Source organism: Harpia harpyja, chromosome 5 (genome assembly GCF_026419915.1).
Source record: "Harpia harpyja isolate bHarHar1 chromosome 5, bHarHar1 primary haplotype, whole genome shotgun sequence".
NCBI lineage: Eukaryota > Metazoa > Chordata > Aves > Accipitriformes > Accipitridae > Harpia > Harpia harpyja.
This window is the reverse complement of record NC_068944.1, coordinates 22,560,380-22,582,902: the sequence shown is the minus strand read 5'-3', so window position 1 is coordinate 22,582,902 and position 22,523 is coordinate 22,560,380.

Genomic DNA, 22,523 nt, shown 5'->3' with positions numbered 1-22,523 from the left:
AGACACAAATCACCAGTCCTCTCAGCTATTTGGGGTCATTTATGAGAAAATAAAGTAAGAAAGTGGATTTAATTCTCAGCTTCAACTTGGCTGTGCTTTTCCCCAGCACTGGTTAGAAGTGGAGTGCAGGTTGTCAGTGCATAAACATGTCTCTCTGCCTTGGTCAGGATTAAGTCTTACCATCCACCCACAAATTCTGCCCATGGAGAACAATACAGAGATACCAAATGGTGAGAAATACCTTCAGTGGTAAAAGGAAAAACAAAAGGAATGCTAATTTCTCACTGAAATTAGCAAGTCAGTTTTTTCTAGAACAAACTGAGCAGACTCAGAAAATCTACCTCCTCAGAAGTTCCCCCCTTACGATTGAATTCTGGCAGAGATCACCTCTAATAATAAAGCTCCAAATACTGACAAAAGTTACCCTTAAAAGAGGCAATGTCAACTCACAGGACATAACATATGTTCATGTGTTATCGAATCATGAAATTATTTCACCAGAAATCCCCAAATCCCCACTGTCCTGTCAGTTATCTCATAGTAACTGCTCCTTCCGATAATTATTCCTTACAGATTCACACAAGGTAATTTACTATCACTTATGTCATCCTTTCTATAGTTTTATAACTTCTAGAATTTTTTGTCTAAAAAATAAATCAATATGATTGAAAAATATTTGTATAAGTATTTGTGATTATAATGCAGCAAATCACTGGTTTTACCATGCTACCTGCTCTTTAAGCAAATTAAGTATAATATTCACTACTATTTGTATCCTTAAGTAACTGGAGAGAAATTAACTTTAAATAAATGAAAATAATTAGCTCCTTTCTGCTACAGCTTATTCATATTGATGACACTTTAGATTTATGATGTCGTACCTCTTCCAAACCTCAAAAGACTAGTTTAATATATATTAACATTTTAAATGTGCTTAAAAGTACAGGCACGCACATACGTCCCTTTCTTAAGCTTCAGGATATCCTCACTCTAAAGATTTCCTCTGAGTATATTAATATTCCTCTTTTTAAAAGGAAGGCTCTTTTGTAAAAACTTGACTCATTGGGTTGGAGAGATTTGAAGAAAATACAAGTGTTGTGAGTTTTAAGGACATATTCCTGACAGTCAGCTTAACACCAACGTAAGATGTTGTGCTGTCTGCTTAATGATGCAAATACTACTAGAGCAAAGGTAAATATCATACCCAAGGTGCTACTGAAATGGTATTCTTGTCTTTCTCTTACAGTTTTATATTTCACTCTATATTTCAAGACTGATCATTGCTCTGTCTATATGTATTGGGTAGCATTTACAGAAAATGAAAACCCTCAGATGTTTCCAGCATTGTGGAAATTTTTATCCTACAGGTTTCATCCAGCTGTGTTTTCTCTTGGACTCATCATCACAATAAAGACCACAGGAAAAAACAAGCACAGTTATTCACTGCAGTCACTGATTTTTTTGAGAAGTCATACTTTTTGATAGCAATTTGCAATCATTAATGTATGTATTTGTCTAAAGCAATAGTGTCTGGAGCTAAGACCTGAACACCGCAACCAACTGAATACCTGATTAATTTCAGACACACAGATGAGTAGAAACTTTCTTATAAAGAAATTGAATGTGTTTAAATTTAAAATTATTTCACTAATAAAATAGACTTTTGCATACTTCACACATAGAGAAGAACTAAAAGTATAGCGAGAGAGGAGATTTCAAGGTAGCCGCACCCAAAGGTTTGACAATGCTCTTTACGTCAGCTCAGAATGGCAGAGCACACCAGTGGTGTTGGAAGCTCAGATTTTTCCCCTTTGCCCTTTTACCTTTTCAAAACTATTCATACCTATAATGCAGTAGAAGGAGCGGGGGAAGCAACCTTTTTCTTTTTGTAAGACACAGGTTGATTGCTGTCTCTTTTTGAGAAGTAGTATGTGCAGAAATGAGGTCATTGTCTGAAATCACTCCCCCATCTGCTCTGTTTAGCCTGTGAGTCATACAGAGTAAGCAAAAAGATTATATGAACCAGAGTTAGCATGGAACTGAAAAGAATAGAATAGCACAGCAACAAAAGAAATGACTACCCCACAGTTTGCCCTGTTCCCCTCTATTTGCTTGCTAGCTTGGATGCATTAATTAAGAAAATAAATTGAAAACAAGGCAGTGAGAAAAAATAGAATGCCTAATTGTGATTAAAGCAAGCAGAGAAGCTATCTTGGGAGAACCATGGCAGTCGTGATGGAAAATTAATGTTTTTGATGACCTATTAAGTTTGTTAAGCATCAGGAAGAAATATTAAGGGTGTTATGAATTTCATCAGGGATGAGATAATACTAGTATGTCTTGTCAGTGCAACAGACTAGTGTGCCTTCTGGTCCGTAGAAATAAATCCCAAGGAAGTTACAGGCACTATGTACATGGTGTGTGGTGACACCAGTACAAATGTAAAGTGGTAACATAACTGCATAGAGAAGGTATCAGCATAATAGTTACACCTTGCACTTAAATCTTTTCCTGCTGAAAAGTTTGATAAAAAGGAAGTTTCTTTCTGTGCTTTTCTCCCCTATTAATATTCAATACAGATTTGACAAAGTTCACAGATAAATTGTAAACAGAAATGATGTCTTCCAAAATAGATAGTATTAAGATTCATTGAAGACAACATTTAGTTTCCTTTCAAATTTTTGGGTTCATCTACAGAAGTAGGTCAAAATATTCCACAACTAGTTCGTGATCTAAAAATGCCACTTCAGATGTTTTTAAACTGTCTGTGAAATTGGGTCTCAAAAATGCAGAATAATTTTGGGCAGAATGAAAACTAAATAAAAAAATAGAAGTAGATCAAGGCTTGGATGCATCTTTTGACCAAAGAGCTACAGATTATATGTCTTTCCTTGCAAAAGAAAGTATTTAATATTGCACATTTGTTGTACAAGATACACAGCTTTAACAGGAAAAAAGCCCAACCTGAGATGTGTTTTTCTGCATGACTCTGTGGGTGGCTTGCATAGTGTTTACATCTACTTTAGGAAGAGAGGAGAAACAGCTGCTCATGGGCCTTATTGCAGCCAAAAGCCGGGAGCTGGAGGCACCTTCACGTCTACCTGAGCAGGTCAACTGGCACCCCTGGGGCTCAAAATGAGACTGAACTCAGCATCCACAAGGGGAAGCTGCTGCCCTGTCACTGCAACCTGTGCCCAAAACCCAGCCCTTGCAGTGCCGATGATCAAATCTCCTGTGGGAAAGGATGGGTTGAAATCCAGCACTTCCCCATTTGAGGGAGTGCCTGATCACCGACCCACTGCCACCAGCCTTTGCTGACAGCACATGACTTGCCATTTTGATGTTGTGATGAGTTAACCCTGGCTGGACGCCAGGTGCCCACCAGAGCCGTTCTATCACTCCCCCTCCTTCTCAGCTGGACAGGGGAGAGAAAATATAACAAAGAACTTGTGGGTCAAGATAAGGATAGGAGAGATCATTCACCAATTACCGTCACGGGCAAAACAGACTCAGTTTGGGGAAAATTAACTCGATTTATTACAAATCAACCGGAGTAGGGTAATGAGAAATAAAACCAAATCTCAGAACACCTTCCCTCCACCCCTCCCTTCTTCCCGGGCACAACTTCACTCCCGGATTCTCTACGAACCCCCCAGCGGCACAGGGGGACGGGGTTGGGGTTTACGGTCAGTTCATCACACGTTATTTTCTGCCGCTTCATCCTCCTCAGGGGGAGGACTCATCACACTCTTCCCCTGCTCCAGTGTGGGGTCCCACCCACGGGAGACAGTCCTCCACGAACTTCTCCAACGTAGGTCCTTCCCACGGGCTGCAGTTCTTCACGAACCGCTCCAGCATGGGTCCTTTCCACGGTGTGCAGTCCTTCAGGCACAGACTGCTCCAGCGTGGGCCCCCCACGGGATCACAAGTCCTGCCAGAAAACCTGCTCCGTGGGCTCCTCTCTCCATGGGGCCACAGGTCCTGCCAGGAGCCTGCTCCAGCGCGGGGTTCCCACGGGGTCACAGCCTCCTTCAGGAACCCACCTGCTCCGGCGTGGGGTCCTCCACGGGCTGCAGGTGGATATCTGCTCCACCGTGGACCTCCATGGACTGCAGGGGGACAGCCTGCCTCACCATGGTCTTCACCACAGGCTGCAGGGGAATCTCTGCTCCGGCGCCTGGAGCACCTCCTCCCCCTCCTTCTTCACTGACCTGGGTGTCCGCAGGGTTGTTTCTCTTACATGTTCTCACTCCTCTCTCCGGCTGCCGAATACCTCCGTCCCAACTTTTTTTTCCTTCTTAAAAATGTTATCACAGAGGCGTTACCACTATCGCTGATTGCCTCGGCCTTGGCCGGCGGTGGGTCCGTCTTAGAGCTGGCTGGTATGGGCTTTTCTCGAACACAGGGGAAGCTTCCAGCAGCTTCTTACAGAAGCCACCCCTGTAACCCCCCCCCGCTACCAAAACCTTGCCACACAAAGCCAATACAGATGTAAAAGTAAAGTTTCAATGTATGCATTTCTGACCACACATATAACATCTTCATCTTGGCAGCTTAATCAGAAAGTAAGTGTTTGCATAGACTTAGTCATCTCCTTTTTGCTTTCAGTCTTAAATTTATTGAAATATTTCTCAGTGCACTTTTTCAGGGCTGCTACTAAAAGCAAGGGAAACCACTAACAGCACAGGGGAAGATATTTTCATAAAAACAAAAAACCCATCAGACTTCAGAGTTCATCAAGGAGCAGCCTCAAGCAGGAGGATTGTTTATTCAGTGCTTTGAAAGGGAGGGAGACGGAGAAACTAATGCAAGGATCAAACAAAATGAGATGTGCAACATTCATTAAAAAATAAAAGTGTTGATGAAAAACAAGATGACTTTTTAATTGTAAAATATTGAATATATTGAATATAACAGTTGGTTTTTGTTACTTGGTTAGTATCTTGTGGGTAGGACAGAGAAGAAATAGAGAATTTTTCATACATTTAATAAATGCTTATTTACTAAAGCATTTATTAAATGTTTAAAAAAAACAGTTGCCAAAAACCCATTCTTGGTAAACAAACCTATAAGCTCACTACAAGTCAAAGTAAGAGTCAAAATAAAGCCCTTATTGTTGCTTAAAAAATTTAAAATTAAAAATAAAAAATGCCAATTCAGGTAAATTTCTAACAGTTGTTCATTTTTTTTTTTAATTCAAACCACTGTTCAAAATCAGCTCTCACCTAGGGCTATATACTCCAGCCCCTTGCTCTTCTGACAAGAAAGTGAGCATGCAACAGCCGATACATAAACTAATAGCTGAACTCATAGGTTCTAAGTCACATAAAGGTGTGAATTCAGCTTGTATTTCTAGGATCTGAGTTTGGATTTGGAGCTGATATGAATCTTGTTCTTACAAAAATAACATTCCTCCCAAGTACTAAAAGAAAGTTAAAAGGATTTTCGTTACTGCCTTAAACCCTAAACCTGCAAATTCCTCTGTGTTTGCTCAACTTTGCTAGCTGGCAGTGAGACCAGAAGTATGATGTGATATTTCATTATTGCCAGTTGAATAGCTAAAATGCAGAAAACTTGTAAGCAGAAAGAGCCAAAGCATTTGCAGTTAAGATTCATTTAGTGACTACATCAATCTGCTGAATATTAAAATTTGTAAAATCTTTCATTTGCTTTCAGTTAACTGCAGTGGTAATGTTTCTGCAGGTAAAACAAGGTCAGATGGAGATAGCTCAACTTACTTCATTCTTTCTCATTTCACCCCAGGCCCATTCTCATAAGGCTTATCAAAATACACTAAATTAATAAGGCTGATTCAACAGCTACAATTCTCCTAATACTGCAAAAGCAGAACAGTAACGCTGACACAGCCAGCTGGAGTGTCGGCTGCAAAGGATTTACATCTATGATTACAAAATGCTGGAGAAAACACAGATCTAAACAGAAACTTCTCCCAGCCAAGACAGTCTTTGTTTCTGATCAAGACTCCATTGCTATGTTTGCAATCCCAAATGCTAGTAACACTCACCCCTCCTCGAAATTCTGCTGGCTCATCCCCACCCCCGTAAATGCTACAACCCTTATTGCATTAGTGACCCCTAGTTTGAGAACTGCTGCTCAGGTCTTTCCCTCCCCTATGCTATATTTGTGTCTAGTCAATGAATCCAAAATCCCTCGCTAATTACCATCTAAGCTGTTATAAAGAATCTACATGTGTTACTGCACAAAAGAGGATTACTGTACTTTAAACTTAGCAAGGCTTGGTAATCCCATGTGCCATAGGACTGGACATGATAATGGATGCAAGTTTACAGACAGCACTTTGGGCAGCATTTCCTTAGCTGCATGGTGTAGTTGCTACCACTACACTTTGCTTCTGCTGCAATACCCAAGAAGTCTCAGTTCACGATAGCTGTGTAACATGCTGAGGAGCACATGCAAAAAAATAATACAAATACATGCTGAGTAGTATTTTTATTTAATTAGGTGTTTTTACAATTCTTAATGCTGTAGCATGCTTTCAAGAAGGTGATGGCTGGTTTCCTTGATGGTATTTACGGCCTTTTGAAATTCCTCTGAAATCTGTTTTGGAGTTAATGATTTTTGTTTACAACAGCCATTGGAAAAAAGTAAATAAATCTCCTACCATAAGAGCGCAGATAGTGATCTTAAGCCTATGCTTATCTCCCAATCTAAGTATTTTAGACATCCGAAATTCCTGTTTAATCAACATGTAGCTGAAGACAGCATGAGAGTAAGTAGCAAGCACTCCATTGTATTAAAATGTGTTTTCAAATTTGATCACATAATTTTAAAATAAGCAAAAAAGAATGCTTTGATTTAATATACAGACAGGAAAAAACCCCTCATTTCTGTTAATAACTTGCACACTAGCGGAAGTTTACACTGCTCCATTAAGTGGCATGGCAAATCATTTGCTCCCTACATTTGTAGGGCAACTGAAAAGAGCTGAGTTCACAAGGATACCAAAGACCTACATAATCTCTTCCAAGGCTCATGCCTCTTCCAGAGAAGAGAGGGGATTATCCATTAGAGGAGGTATTATCTGAAGGGTCTCCAGGAAGGAGACTTTTGAGAAAGGCAGTGCTTGCAGGACAAGGAAACATCCATTGCACAGCTAGGAAGCATTGGGAGACAGGCATACAACTTGCACTGAAACTCCAGCCTTCATGTTTCAGAACGAGATGGAATTAAAATGTTGTTTTGACAGTATAGAGCACCAAAAGTTGTTCCCCACCTTGTGTATACCTACATTTCAGCTCTAAAACTTTATTAGCATTAATTAATATTCCCTTGAATACAAATTTCCTTTACATGATGTGAATTAAAAAAAAAAAAGCTAAAGAAAATAAGCAACCTACAAAAAAGTCTATTTCTAAGGAATTTTCCCGGGGTTCAGTTTAAGAGGACATGAAGTGGGAGACTTATGAAAAAATCAGTGAATAAAAAATGATGAGTTACAAACCCTAGATGACTGACTCCCCAGAATTGGATTTTTCAAGCTTTGGATGACAAAGTAGGTTAAAAATGACTGATTAAGTCAATTAGCAACAAAAGATAGAAAAATTATTTTAAATCACATTCTCAAGAAAAATGAATTGTCAAGAAATTATTTTCATTATCACTAGCATGAATTATCATGTCCACCACAGGGCAAGGTCCATTACTCACAGGTTAGTTTAATCAGCTCCGGTAGTTTTGGGAATATTTTACTGAAAATAGACCCTTTCCAGGTTAGGAGTTTCTTCTCAACTTTGAAGAAAAAAAAAAATCTACTGGACAAATCATTTGCCACGCTCATTTTCATCTGTGACACATCTATCCCAAAACAGGGCAACATAGTACCATGCCACCAAGGAAGGATTTGCTTATGCAGTTAAATATTCCATATAAAGTATGAATATTAAAAAAATACCTTTACAGTGCAGCTACATTTTTTAAAAAAATCGGTAGAAAGGCAAAGCTAAGTATTTTACAGATATCTGTCCCTGGATTGAGAACTCTTCTGCAGATGTCACTGTAGTACTCTACAAAGGCCCAAATTTTATGCAATATTTCTTCATTGAAGCCAACTAGACTGTTTGTCCTGGTACCTCATGGCACTGAAATCCATGGTTAAACACTCCACCAAAAATTCATTAACCCAAAGTTAAGATTACTTCCCTTGTGTCCTCATTCAGCTGCTCTCAAACCACTGAAAAGCAGAAAACAGACTCACAAAAACATGTCCTCTATAAAACTTTTAACTCGCACAAATGGCTCAATCCATGCAGCCAGTGGGGCAGTAAACTTCATGAAGACTGCAGAAATGTGTAGGCAGGATTGAAGTGAAACACGGTGGACCTCCCCAAAAGCACTCCATTGTGCCCCAGTAGAGCAGTAACACAGGACCAGAGTTTTTTTTCCCCAGGGGACATTTAATCTGAGATTTTTGGTGTATACATAAAAGTTTTGCCATTAGGAGAAAGGGTGTAAACTTTCCGTGGCTTCCATTATTTCTCTGCCCTCTTTATGAAACTTACTTAAAATTTCTAGATAACAAGTTAACTAAGTTATATAAGGTGTCATGATAGCTGTCTATAAAGGGACAGATTGTATGATTTTGCTTCTTGATTGAATCCAGATAAACTCTTTGTCCCAGCAACTTGTGGCTCTAAGTTTCACAGATAAGCTCTTCAGTTACCCAGTAAGTCATTAACTCAAAGAACAGATTGCCCAGTGGTTCTTTCCTTTATAATGGTTATAGAAATCCAGTTATAGAAATCCACTTCAAATAAGAAAGGGCTATATATTTTTATATAATACCTTCAACACTCTTATTAATAGGTTTTGTTCATGACAGTATCTTCAATTTTCTTCTGATGGTGTCTACTTATTTTTCCTGAATGGTTACAATCAAACCTCTAAGGAAGTGCCTGAGCGGTCCCAAATATACTTTGCCTACATCAATCTACCTAGCTTTCTCAGCCTCTCACCTTGGCAGTGCTCTTCTGAAATTCCTGTGATCTCATGTCAGTTAACATCAATAATTTCACCATTGTAACAGCAAGTATATATCTCAGTGCTTTGCTGTTCATGTATATAAATCAAGTCATGCTAGTGTTTCCAACTTCCCTAATGCAAATACCAAGACTGAGGAATCCACATCTGAAAGAGGCCGTCATTTGCCTGCTTCAACAGTATTTACAAAATAAAAGGAAATCTCGGGGAATTCTCTTTCTCCCTGCTCCCAAAGGGCAAATGCATTATCATCTTTTTCTCCAAAGACAATATCTGAAGTGGCATAAAGATTAAGGTTTTGACGTCCTATTCTAACTGAAATCTCTCTCACCATTCCTGGCAGAGAACCTGTGAAGGAAATCGTACCTTGAGATAACCTTTTAAAAATTATTTAAGACAGTATTTTTGTGATTAACATTATTAACTTGCCTAAGTCAAGCATGCAATAATATATCTCTTCACACATGTGATTAAAAGCCATCTCAGAAGATATGGCTGGTTAAAAAGATCAGGTAACATGGTAAGAGAATCAGCCCAGAAGCATGCTAAGGACCTACTGCACTGCTGACATTCTGCTTAGCTGGGTTTAATCTCTGCAGCAGCCATGGTCCTTTTCAATCTTGCTCCACAAAAGGCAAGGGACATGAAAGAGGAAGAGATGATGATCGAGCATTAATTGAAATTCCAAAGTGAATGTGACTTTAACATTTTTTTCTTTACATGATGTGAACTTTTTAATATGTAGCTGTAGATTTGCAGTGTGATGGCCTAAGGATAAAAAGAAATCAAGGTTTGCAGGGAAAATCAGGTAATGATAGCTGGAAAAAACAAGGCAAGCTTGCAGCCACCGTTCCTTAAGAACCTGATAAAGTTACTCTCAGACAAAAGGTCTCATATTTCCCTCGCTCCAGCTCTATCAGTGAGTCTAAGGAAAAGGTATTGCCTTTGCCTACAAATGCTTCCTCCTTTTTCAGTGTGCTGCTTGGTCACAAACTTTGGGTCAGTCTTTTCACAAGTGGCAGAAAGACCTTGCAATTATATTCCTGCACCGTAGAAGATTTACTAGGAGCCAACATACACTAAAGATGAGCAAGGCTGGAGGAAAAAGAGGCACATCTTACAGAGACTTCAGTCTTTCTGAATGTACCTATTCAGCTGCAGTAGCGCTTTCCCAAAACCTTACCCCTTTCCCCCTCTACAACAGCATGCTGGAAACTGCTTTGCCAAGATCTTTCCTCCCTTCCCCCACATCATGTTATTCTTTACATCTTCTCTCTTACACTGAGAAAACGATGCAGAAAGAGTAGCCAGTGTTTTCCACACCAAATAATTTGTTGACTGTTAGAGGGCATATGGGCAGGACAAGCACTGCCTTCAGCTGAGTATCTGTGCCCTCTGTCATTATTTTCTGCTCTCGCTGCCCATTCCTAGCTCAAAGCAAGCCCTACTTCCGTCCCCTACTCGGAGCAGTCCTTTAAAGGACAAGAGTTTTTTTGTAGCTGTGCTGCAATTCACAATGCCAACACAGAAAGCCTCGTTCCCTCTTTACTTTTTATCTAGGAATGAACACAAAAGATGGGGTGGGGGAAGGGAAGGAGAGATGGAAGAGTGCCCAGCATTTCTTCTGGTGTACACAACGTGCATTGCAATGTTCACAGACTTAACCTATATTACCTGGGTTACCTATAGAATATCAAACCATAGGGTCATTAAAATATGAGAGGTTAAGTTATTTTCATTTCTATAACTATAGAAGAAGAAATACATTTTTTTTTTTTCAGAGTAATTATCCATGTGTGACAATTGCTTTTTAACTGGTATTTGAATCTAGTTGCTATTTTGGTAAGGTACTTATTTTTAAGCATGTGGTAAGTAGCCACTGCAAATATTTCTGAGATTTATCTACCATAATCCACTACTACCATTTACATAAAAAAAGTTTAAACATGATTTTCTGAAAATATGTTCTTTTTCACATACAAATTAATTTTGGGAGTTCTTTTGTGTGCTGCTTTATTAATAGCCACAGTTTTATAATGTGCTGAAATCATATATACTAGCAGATGAAAGCAGAGAAGAGGCATTTAAATTCCTGGAAACTTAGAAAATCATGTTTCCATGCCAAACAAAACAGGCTAAAGTCCTCCCACTGTCAGTCATCTCATCAGTAACCTTACTGTGAAAGCCTGTCTGTCTTTCCTCATATTTGCAAAATATTTTCAAGAAGTTATTTGTGCCATGACATGTGGGTGAAAATTCCCAATTAAAGAGTAGATAAAGTTTTAGTGTACTTTGCTTAAAACTGAGGTAAGCTATGTTGGATTTGAAACAGAACTCAATGAAGGACCTAAAAACACAGTCGCATGGGGCTCTGACCCCCAGGGAAAGTAACCAACACAGACAAAGTTCCAGCTACGCAATCCTTTTACAATTATTATTATTTCTTAAATTATTATTTTACAACAATTATTATTCCTGCTAGTTTAAAAATGCAACCAGGTATAACAGTGAAAAAAAGATATTACAAAGCTGTACTATTGTCTTCATTTTCTCTCTAAGAAAACATGCCTAGCCTGCCCTGTAAAAATTTTCTCATTTAGTTAATTGTCCTTTATGCTGCCCACAACTAAGCATTGGAATATGGATAGCGTAGCCTCAAAATATCTCCAGGAAAGAACTCAGTTGCCTCCTTCTCTAGCATCAGTGTTTAGGTAGGTAAATTGCATTCAATCCTGTTTTGCTTTGAGGGTAGGCATTTGACCCATTTGCTACAGATGGTTGATCAACACTCCTCATTCAGCCACTGAAATGAAAAGATTTCATTCCATAAATGATGTGCATACAATAAGCAACGGAATTAAAAGATCAAAACCTTCACTGAGACAAGATGTACAAACGCAGTAAGATAAAACTCTCCTTGCTCCAGAGAACTTTTGTCTAAAATCAATTGGAACTTCTTCACGTAACTGTTACAAATTTTGCAATACTTAATTTGTTATAATCATAGAATCATAGAATCATTTCGGTTGGAAAAGACCTTCAAGATCATTGAGTACAACCATTAACCATGCCCCCTAAACCATGCCCTGGAGTACCCTGTCCACTCGCTTTTTGAATATCTCCAGGGATGGTGACAATATAGAAAACAACATCATGCATCTAGGGAAAAGAAAGGGTATGACATGCTTCAGCTCTGCCTCCCACTCTGAGAGGCAGAACCTGTTTGCTGCAGAGGTAAATAACGAGACGGCAGCAGCGGTGAGTGGGAAAGGGAGGGCCTTGTCCATACAGCACCTGATGGTACCCTCTGGCTGGTAAATGGAGAGATTTTGAAATAGAATTCTGTTCCGTGTCCAAGAAAAAAAAAAAAAGAAGAAGAAATTATCTCTTTTCTTTGTGAATTTAAATACTTTGAAGCCCTATGAAAGGTTCAAAGTATTCTTCCATTTTTTATGTTAACATATAAAGTTGAAGTAAAATTTGCTATGTTATTGAAATGAGATACTGAAACTGGGCTGGAAAGCTCTGCAATGAAAGAATAATGCTCTCACGTTGTGCCTGTTTCAAAATGGCATTTTCTCAGTGCCAGTCTGTGTCATTGGAAAATGTCCAACTGACTTCAGGTAAGTATATGACTTATCAGAGGTATATCTCCATCTCTGGGATGCAGGAAAGTGGAAGTTACGCATTGGCCCTCAGTCTTGTCCTGAACCAGTGCAACAGTGTGCTCTCTGATACATGAAACTCATGGCAAAGCTAGCTTACCTCCCTGCTACAAAAGCACCTCAGGTATTTTTTAGGTGTTAAAGTATCAGAACTATTTGTGTTCTGAACGGTACAGAATAGTTTGAGAGCAACAATAAGCTTTGTAAGAACCAACATGACGCATTTGCAGCCTTATTTGTTAAATGCCATTTTACAGCACTTAAGCCCACCAGCTCTGTTGCAGAATTCACTGGTTTCTCCAGCCTACCTCAACATTGAGATTTTTTTGTTCTTGCATGCAGCCGGCAGTCTGGCAAGCTGATCATCCTCTGCTGATTCTGCCAGATGTCTGTGAAATAGAAAGCTGCCCACCACCAAACAGACTGGCAGTTTTATGACTGTGACAATTGCTTGTGGCAAAATTATAATTAGTATACCAATGTTGCTATGCATTCTAAATTGGATCACACTGATTCCTGCTCCAGTTTTTTTAGACACTCTGAATATGATTTTTAAACAAATGTGAAAACAGCTGCATGCTGATTACCATTAAAACCAACATCTACCAGATCTTAGCATCAGGCACTGCGATGTTTCTTTCGCTAGTCCAAGAGATGGTATAAGTGACGAAGACTATGCTGTGTTGGTCCAGGGAAGGCTGTCAATGTTGGTTTTAGTTATAAAACATCTTTGGGTGATTAGAGATAACAGCCCATGTAATGTCTCCAAGTGGCTGCTGACATGCAGATTATACAGACTTTTTGCTAAACAGAACACTCCACACAGGGCTGTTGCTGTGATTAAATATTTTTCATATGTGTTTCCATTCCAAGCATTTTTAAACACCTCTAAGCAAAGGAGAGTGGGTGGAAAAATATGCCATGCAGAGAAAAAGACATGGAAATTGAACATTTCACAAAAAATATTCTTCAAGAGGTCAGAAATGCTGTGTTTCTCCCCGATCGCTGCCCAAAACTAGCTCTCATCTCACTGCCTAATCCCTGGGAACATGGAAGAGGCGATCCAACCAAACTAACTTTTAGGTGAACATGCAAGGTGCACACCTCCCTTTAACTGGCTCAGTGGGTTATTTGCAGCCTGGTGCAGCCAGCATGAGGGCCCATGGTGGTGGGGAAGGAGGCACCTTTCCAGGGGCTGTTTCCACAGACGCTCACTCCTGTATGGGGAACTAATGCCTTTCCAACGACACAGCTGTGCTGCACTGAAAGGAGGTTTTCAAATGATTCGTGTTTCTATCTAATTGCTCTAATCATGGGAGCAGAGAGCAAAAACCCTGGTGGATTTTTTTGGTAATTGTCTCTAGCTGTGGCCACCCAACTGTATAAAGCTTAAGCAAAGCCGGTGGCTTTTGCTCTTTTCAAGCAACTTGCTGCAGCCAAGAAAAAGTCATCTGAAGAAGAAACTGCTAAAGCTGGGAAGAAAGGCTGCCTGATCTCACAACCTCACTGCTAAAAGCATCTGAAAACAGCAGAGGCAAATGTGCAGAGCCCTCTGATGAGTGCATGGAGAAAAGCCCACCTTGGGCTCCGCTGAACCAAACAGGAACCATCGCAGATGGTGGCTTCTCACCCGTCATAAAGCCTGGCTGAAATCAGCTGCAGTGCACTTGCAGACTAGTAAAACAAACCTAACACAAAATGGAGAGCATAGTAGGCATGCTGAGTACCATTCTGAGGCTCTTGAGACAAGACTTAAGATGACACACTCTGCTTGTGCCAGGCAGATGTGTTGCAGGCTAGCAGGACCTTCCCTACAGACGCTTCCCACTGTGGGGGTGACAGCAGCTGCTAGGGCTCTGTGCCATCCCTGGCCTCCCAAATCCAATTCACCTTTAGAGAGAACCACAAGGAGGGCTCAGGGTGCTGCCCAGCATAGCTTCGCAGCCCGATGCACACACAGAGCAGCCAGGGAGCAGGCAGCCCTTTCAACGAGCATGAAAGTTTTGCCGTGCATTTGCTAACTGGCCTTTTGTGAGTTTTTATAAATGCAAGTATTTGAGCACTGTAGCAGGCACTACAGCCAGCACTGCAATGCCAGGCATCTTTGCATCAGTTATAGTGTAGTGGCACTCAGGAAAAAAACTTGCTGGCCAGAGCCTTCAACAGGGAAAGTTCAAAAGAACATACAGGGAGCAGCGGCTCTTGCTTCCCTAATGGCAACGTGCCTTGTAGGCATTTAGCAGCAGCTGCAACAGGTACAAATAAAACAACATTCGTACACTGTCACTGCATGAGCTGTCCTCCTGTACTGATTTTCTACATCAGGTGTAAGGTCATACAGCCAAAACCTTGGGGAAAAAATCACATAGCAGTCAAAGCCATTTCAGTGTTTACTGTAAGGCAAACAAACAGAGGAGAACAGAAACCCTTGTGCCCATGAGGCTCCTGCACACTACTTGCACTTGCAGTCACCTGGCTAGGATGTGTGGGCATCTCCAGGGGACATCTCAAAGGGAGTGATCAGCAGCCAGCTTTGAAAATTCCAGTTCCGGGGCTAAAACAAGCTGATATAGATTGCTGTGGGCACTATCATTGTGCTAACGACCTAAACACTGTTTCCCGTTCAGGATAGGCCTTTCTGTTGCATCATTTTTTTGAGGGGAAATGCTCTTTCAAGGTGATTCCATTGTTCAAGGCCTGAGAGCAAATAAGCAAATCAACTTTATACATGCAGTGATTAGTCCAGCCAAAACAAGAAAAAAAAAAACAGACAAAAGCTCTCCTTCTGGGCATCATCTTTATCATTCTGTGTGATGAATCTTAAAAAAGGAAAAAAATGCCATAACCCAAACATCAAACAAGAAATAAACACCGTCTTAAAATATCTCCCTTGAATAAGGAAAGGCATCAAATCAATAGTGCGGGCATACAAAAATTATTTTACTGATGAAAAATACTTTTGAAGCCTTCTAGGCCAGATTCACTGATGCACAAGATGAAAATGTTATAGGTCTGTTGGGTTTTTTTTAAAAAGGAGATTTACCCAAGTGATGATTAGAAAGAATCACTGCAAAAAAGTATTAGCTCTGCTACTTAAAAATAAGTATTTCTTAGCAACATGACTCAAGTCTCCTGGAAATTCAAGACAAGATTCACTGGAACCACTGTTAAGATATACTACAAAATTCAATGTTCATATGGTAGCACTCTGTAATGTATTAATATTGACCTGAGATATTATGGAGGCTACTTGTAGAAAAAAGTAACTCTCCCATTCCCACAGTAATGTTTTTATATCTGGAGTAAAGGAGATCACTGAAGAGCAAGGAAGGAAGAAAGACAAGGTAAAAACCAATTTTGTGGTTTTTATGGATACATAGGAAAAAGTCAGTGGGCGAAATCTCTATTACTGTAGATTAGTAATGAATAAGGGATGGTTGCGGGACAGCTGGAAAGCCCAAGAGACTAATAGCTTATGTTTTTTTCCAGGAATGGCATACAGCAAGTAGCAAACACTGTGTCATAGAGCAATCGCTTATGTGTTACATGGTTTTCTCCTACTGCCATTTGCTCTTTTAGACAGTCTTTACAGGTTGGTATCATAGTGTTTGGTACTCTGTGAAAACAAACAGCAAATGGGAAACTATTGATCCAGTTCAACATAAGGGATTTATAGGCAGTTAGCAATTAATTGGATTGATCATTTTGGTGCAGCAATTTGGAAAGTAGCTAGAAGACTTTGGGGATGTAATGGAAAAGCTACAACCAAAAGCAATCTCCCTCCCCATCTCCTCCTGCAAAACAGCCACCTCTTTTCATTTAGCGACTTCACTCGTCTTGTTAAAATTTCCTATTGATTCACACATTTTGTGAAATGCATTTGTTAAATGATAATGTCTTCTGTGTTTTTGTTTTGTGAGTGAAAATACAAATTGCCAGAAATTCACAGCAAAATCCACACAGATGGATGAGAGTGAGAAATTGCACATGAAGATTTGCTCACAGGATGTCTCTCACCTTGTTTCATAGGTGCCACTGCACTATCGTCAATGACTAACATAATTTAAACAATTAGCACAAAATCCTCTTCTGAATACCATGGTTTGCATGGGAGAAACATCCTGGTGATCAGCATTATGTAGTTAGGGGTGCATGCACATGGTGAATGGAGGAGGGAAAGCAGTATTCCTCCTCGTGCCTATCCCCAACTATGCAAAACAACTGGAGCCATCATCTCTAGCATACAGCATAGTCATTACAGTACTCAAACCTCAACAAAAAAAAAGCTTGTTATGCTATTCCAGGGAATGCTGAAAAGCTTAAATTCACAAGTGTTATGGATGTAGGGGCTATATTGATCCATCACATTTCCCTCACCTCTCATCTGCTATTTTCCCCACAGTTGCACCCCCAAGCACTATCCCATATCCTCCTCTGTGGAAAACCAGTAGCAAAAAAATGGAATCCCACGAAATACACAGCTTTTGTAAGATGTTAGACAATTTGGCTATTAATAACACTTGACGTCACACCTTCAGGGAAGCAAAAATGTTACTGAAGGGGAGTTAAAATAGGCCAGCTTTGACTCAGTATAGCTACAAGAGCCGCAGCTGGCCAAAGGCAGCCCTACTGCAACTCACGTCTCCAGAATAATTGTGCTTTTTAAGCTGTCTGGCCAAGATCTGTGTTTTTCAGTGATTTTGCTGTCAGTAAATTAAAAACAATAAAGAGACAGCTAATATACTTGTGGTAATTTGAATGCTATTTCACGTTAATTAGCCAGGTCAGCCTTGCTGCAACACTTGAATTAATTGTGGGAAAGTGGTATCATCAGTTCACTGCTAGGTAGCACTGACAGAGCTGTTCAGCAGCTAATCCATCATTCAGAGACAGAGGCAGCATTTTGAAAGAAGATACAAAGCTTCAGGGATTGCCTTTTCTCTGTGACCCACTGATGGAGCCTGTTACTAGTATTAATGTTTTATTAATGAAGATGCTAAAGGAAAGAGACAACATTTTCAGACACACTTGAACTTGGGACCCCTAGCTATCTCTACCGTGGTCCATTTCCCCAAAAGACAGAGCACTTCTAATTCCCAATGAGGATCGGCAGCCATCTTTGCTGATCTGGCTAATACCATGCCCATGGTCACACAGGCATTGGCTACATTGTGTGGCATAAAGCAGAGCTCCCCTCTGTACCCCCAGCACCACCAAACTTGGTGCAGAAGGAGAGCATCAGCATGACATTGCTGTGAGGCAAAGCTTGTTAGCAAAAGCTTTAGCATTACAGCAGCAGAGCCGTGCTTTCCCCCTGCCCCTAGCACTGCCCTGTCTTGCTCAATGCTAGCGATAAGTTTGTGCATCCCTCGGGGAACCTGCAGCACCCCCCCTGCAAGCCCCTCTCTGGTTTTCTGAACAGCCTTTTCCCTGCCTTCACTACAAAGTTATTCTCTCACTTTGTTCTTCATAAATGGTGCTCAGAAAGTCTAGTGACAACCTGCTTAGAGCAGAAAAAAGGAGCATTTGTCCTCTCTGACTACAGTACAACATACATACAAATATACTGCTTAGCTGTAAAGGATTCATTCTTCTTTCCAAAAGTAATTGCTAGAGGTTTGCTCTCTAGAAGACAAATACAGCTGATTAAGAGTGGTTATTGTTCTGTATTAAAATCATTTTTCCTAGTCTTGAGCAAACTTATTAAAATACTGTAAGAAACCATAGTTTGCTGCCATCAGTGAGAACTGTGTTTGTCGTACAAAAATAGACAATAAACAGATGTGTGAAATTGTCTCATGCTGATCCCAGGCCAACAGTTCATTATTACCCAACTTTTGGGGCAGTTTCCTCAACTGAAGACATCAAATTGGGTAAGACACTTTCACTTGATTAGTCTACTGGGTCATTTTCTGACTGTTGATACCTCTGCAGCTCACTTTAACAGCAGGCACATTTTAAATATCAGCAAAATTTTTATTCCATTTATTTATTACACCATAAAAAGAATATCTTAGCTGTAGCTTTTTGACCTAACCGAAGAAAAGACAGTAAGTCAGTAGGAAGAGTTCAACCTAATTGATTGCTGGTTTAGGTCCATGACCCCTAAGTGTAAATGGTTAAAAATAAATAAATAAAAAATAGTAATAATTGTCAAGACGTTTTTTTTTTCTGGTTAGGCAGTGTGCAATTGTTCTGCTTTCCCTACGCTCCTGCTGAAGATAACATATGGCCATATAGGAAACTCTGCCAATGCAGTGAGCAAAGCATCCACATCTTTTCTCCCCATCACAATATTTAAAACAAAACAAACCCAGCTTTTCCTTCAAATGCAAGATCCTAGTGGATCTGCCACATTTTTTTTCCCAAAGAAAAAGAAACAGCATTTTAATCCCTGAAAAAACAGATATTTCCAGTGTGGAGCCATCATGTATGGTTGCTATGGTGACATAACAGTTGGCTAAATTCAATCAGTCTCCCTATTATTTTGGTATTTTGTTTAAGAAATCACCACTTAAAGAAGAAAGCTCGCTTCCTCCTTCCCTTCACACACATCATTTAAGAGTACTCAATGGGCTTATTACTGTGTTGGTCACTGTGACATGATCTCGCCTTGAAGCAAAGCCTCTTCTTGAGGAAACCCCTAATAAGCACCAAGAATAACCAGCTAATAAACTGTGGAGTCATATGACACATTGCATTCTCCTTTTACCTTCCTCTATCTTACCAATACATTCCTGTATCCTTATACATTAATCGTTCTTTGCTGAGGCTATTTTTAACACATCAGCTACCTAAACAGCTGGCTTTTTTTTTTTTTTAACTATATGTTTTCCTTTTCTGGCTTTCTTCAGGTAAGTAAAATTCCATTTTTAGAAACACAGAAGTTTTAGCCAGAGTGGAACCATTTTGCAACCCCACAGTGACATGTGTAATGTTAACATCACTAAAACTGGGAGCTTTTTAGAGTCAAGGCAAGGAACTAAAGGCAAGTTCCACTTTCCAAATAAGACAAGTATTAAGGCTCAGTAAGGGAGTTTGAAAAAAATCTGATTAAAGTAGATGGAAGGTCAATTTAGTCCCATAAATACATCTAAAGTGGCTGTGAAAACAGTGCAAAATGAGTATAGTTAACATGGGGTCAGAGAAATCTCAGCATAGGAAAGACATGGACATCTTGGAGCAGGTTCAGAGGAGGGCCACAAAAATGATCAGAGGGATGGAACACCCCTCGTACAAAGAAAGGCTGAGAGAGTTGGAGTTGTTCAGCCTGGAGAAGGCAAGGCTCCTGTGAGACTTTATCGTGGCCTTTCAATACTTAGAGGGGACTTATAAGAAAGATAGGGACAAACTTTTTAGTAGGGCCTGTTGTGATAGGACAAGGGGTAATGGTTTTAAACTGAAAGGGTAGATTTAGACTAGATATAAGGAAGGAATTTTCTATGATGAGGGTGGTGAAACACTGGAGCAGGTTGCCCAGAGAAGTTGATGCCCCATCATTGGAAGTGTTCAAGGTCAGGTTGGATGGGGTTTTGAGCAACCTGGTCTAGTGAAAGATGTCCCTGCTCATTGCAGGGGGGTTGGACTAGATGACCTTGAAAGGTCCCTTCCAACCCAAACTATTCTATGATTCTATGACTCTAAATGGCACCCAGTGTGTTTGTTTAGGCTTTAAGAAACTGGTTGTTAGATTATGAATGGGTCTGTCTTAAAACACAGCTCTGTGTGTCCTGTTTCACTATGCAACTCATCTCAAGAAACTCCATAGCAAAAATACAGAGAACATGGGTGCAGAGTTGATCTGCACCTGCAGAGTGCCTCTACCTTACAGGCAGAGTGAAATAGTAGCAGTCTCTTCGCACGATCTTGTGATAATTTTGAAGGCAAACCTGGATTTGAGCAAGACCACAGATGCAGATGTTAGCAAGATGTAGGGTCTTTACACAGGCAGAGACAGACACTGAAACCTAAGAGCTTCAGACATGCACTTTCCTTCCTTTTCAGCCCAGTCCACCCCTGTGTTGCCTCTCATGGAAGTGGGTCCCAGGGTTACCGGTGGCCTTGACCCAGCGCTGGGGAAAAGGAGCTGTTCCACTTCCTCATCTTGCTGTCAGAAAACAAATGCCACTGGAACGGATGATCTTTTGAGCCAGGGAGTAAAGCCTGAGCCTAGGCAAGCCTTGTACCATGTCTGCAGTATCTCGTTAACCTCAGGGGTTCCTTTCAGCTTTCTGCTCTTCCTTTTCATCCTTGCTGTTCATTCATCATAAAAACAGACAAGCTCATATTTTAATGACAACTTGAGAGATCTCTTTTCCTCTCTTTCCAGCCAAGGACATTGGATTCAACTCAAGATAGTGTCTCAAAATGTTTTCACTGCTTAAAAAGCTTACTGAGTTTTTACTGCATCTTTAAGAAATGCTAAAAAAATGTATTTTATGCAGCACATGAAGATTAAGCTAGCCCTGACAACCAGCTCCCAAATTCAAATTGTTGCAATAATAGAATCATGTATATTTATATTTTAAGAATGCTTTTCCCACCAATGTGGCAGCACACAAAACTCACATCTAACCAAAGGAAAAGGTCCTTCTTAGATGCATGGTTGCAGTGTCAGCATGCCTGAGGCCATTATTTTGCTATACTTTTTCAACTCCGCTTTTATTTTTATTCTGAAGGTATGTGGTTAAGTTGACAGTAAAGGAAACAAAGCACTCTGCTTACAGGTAGAGAGAGAATTGTAAGGCACTTTAATGTGAAAAAAAAATGAATATTTCAAGGTTTTACAAAGGATTGTCTGCTACAAATCTGCAAAGCAAATCTGAGACCATCGCAGAATGTGTTAGCATTATTTGCATTCATTTATTTGTACTAAACCTGCACTGCCTGATGCCTGGCAGAAGAGATTTATTTTGCGCACCAAAGGATCTTCCATTTGGAGTTTACAATGAGCAGATGGGAGCGAATTAGAGTAATGATCCTTTTCCTCCAGTCTACTTAAATAAGACACCAGATATTGCCTGGTGTCACAACAGAATGGAACTAATGCCATCTGTGGATATTACTGCATTTTCTATGCTTAGAAATGCTTAGGAAGTTTGACAGTTCTTCAGGTACTACCAAAAACCCTAATCAGGATCCTTGTCTCTATTATGGAATAAGGTGAGTTTTAAAAGACTGAGACATTAATGGCATCAAAAACTTTTCTTGATAGGTACCATAGCAACACTGCCACCAAACTCTGATGAGCTGTAGAAGGTGTCAGAAACATTTCAGCAGTTTCATTGAATTTTCAAAGCAGATTTACAAAGGTTAATGCACATCAATTATTTACTCGCAGGCCCTCTGAAGGTGCTGGGTTTTGAAGCATGTAATTGAGGGAGGACCATGAAAGTTCATGTTTCGTGGACTGGCTCGACTAGATGGGATAAACATGCCTGAGATGCCACAGTACCTCTTTGGACAAAAAGTGTCCCAAAACTTAGGGCCAAGGACCTTGCCACCAGCTCACAATATTAGAAAAAGTCTTTTAAGTTGCATCATCACTGCTGATTTGAGTCCTTTTGTGTTAGCCTAGCTTGAAAGGGCGGTCACGTGTAAAGGAAAACTGAAAATACCAGGACAAATTATTTTGGCAGGAGATGAGCTGTGCAAGTTGAAGCGCAGGAGCAGAGATGGAACAGCCAGGAAGCCAACACCTGAGCTAAGCACCTGTGTGAATGCTTGAAGGAGACAGCAAGCAATTACAGGCAACTTTCAGAAATTCTTCACCAAAATCAAGCCAACAGTTTCCCATCCCTTGCTACTTTTTGCCTGCCCTTAGTTCACCTTTTATTTTGC